The 1,387-nt window shown below is 41.3% G+C and overlaps 1 non-coding gene across 1 annotated transcript; it reads left to right on the plus strand.

Moving 5' to 3' along the window:
* The first annotated feature begins 315 nt into the window (after nucleotides 1–315).
* LOC133793223 (small nucleolar RNA R71) lies at nucleotides 316–422 on the plus strand. The gene has a single exon (XR_009874678.1). It is a non-coding gene; the product is annotated as a small nucleolar RNA R71 (small nucleolar RNA).
* The last annotated feature ends 965 nt before the right edge of the window (nucleotides 423–1,387 follow it).

The following is a 1,387-nucleotide window of genomic DNA, read 5'->3' on the forward strand; positions in this document are numbered from 1 at the left end:
GCTTGAGCGATCATGTGTGACTTTTGGCCATTTTTCGTCATTAAGACCTCAAACTGCTTTTTCAAAGCTTCAAGTTGGGCCTTAACACTATCCTCTTCTCGAAGTTGATAGATCCCAGATGGTTTGTGTCAGTTGGTGCTGTCAGTAGCACTTGGACCAGTCCAGGTGTGAGACTTTTTCGCGGTTTCTTCGAGATATTCAAGAGCATCGTCTGGCTCTTTTTTGAGCAATTCACCATTGCATAACATTTCTACAAACTGGCGCTCACGACTCGTGAGGCCTTCATAGAAGTAACTGACCAAACGCCAGTTCTCATAGCCATGGTGCGGGCATTAATTTAACAGATCTTTGAATCTTTCCCAGACTTGATAGAACGTTTCATTGTCCTTTTGGAAGAATGTGGAAATCTTTCGTTTTAGACTGTTGGTCTTATGGCTAGGGAAGTGTTTCAGAAAGAAGGATTTGGTCATCTCTTCCCATGTTCCAATAGACCTAGGTCTCAAAGAGTATAACCAGCTTTTGGCTTTGTCCTTCAAGGAGAAAGGGAAGAACTTTAGTCGCACAGCATCGACATTTTCGGCTCGGTTATAGAATGTGGCTACTACCTCCTCGAATTCTCTAATATGCACGTATGGGCTTTCGTTTTCCATTCCATGAAATGTGGCCGAGAGTTGAATCATGCCAGGTTTAAAGTCTAATGCAGACATATTAGGAGGGAAGATAATGCATGAAGGCGTGGAAGTGTGAGTAGGATGGAGGTAGTCATTGAGAGTTCTTGGTTGGATTTCATCATTGCGAACCATTATGAATGGATTATTATCAGCGAAAGTTTGTGGAGAAGCAAGATTGGTGGAAGGAGTTCCGGTAGGAGTGGCAGATGAATTGGAAGAAGTGTCACTAGAAGTTTCGTGATGATTCATCCACTCTCGGAGATCAGAATTAGATTTATTTTATGTCTTTATTTTATTTTTGATTTTTTTGATTTTTTTTGTTAAACTTGTTCCCAGGTAGATTTGGAGGTTTTCGGGTGATCTCCAACGCCTTACTAGAACTCCACGGGGTTACTGAGTAAGTATGGTGGATCACAAGTCAACCTTTTCGACCAAACAACCTTTAAGCAGAGTGAAATTACTTATTTTGACAGAACAAGCTTGGTTTTCTTATAGTAGTAAGTTCAACAATGTAATAGTGCAAAGGTACATGCTCGAAATGTTCCCAGGCCGATTGAGAAGGTTTCCAAGGTACCGCTTTAGACCCACACTTGCCTAGATAGAACTCCCCGAGGTTCCCAGGTAAGTGTGGAGGGTAACGCTATCAAAAACCTTATTTAACAACCAATCTTTCTAGACAGAACAATATCGGTTTCTACCATTTGTAATAGTACACA

The sequence above is a fragment of the Humulus lupulus genome, chromosome 7, assembly GCF_963169125.1.
Source record: "Humulus lupulus chromosome 7, drHumLupu1.1, whole genome shotgun sequence".
Classification (NCBI taxonomy): Eukaryota; Viridiplantae; Streptophyta; class Magnoliopsida; order Rosales; family Cannabaceae; genus Humulus; species Humulus lupulus.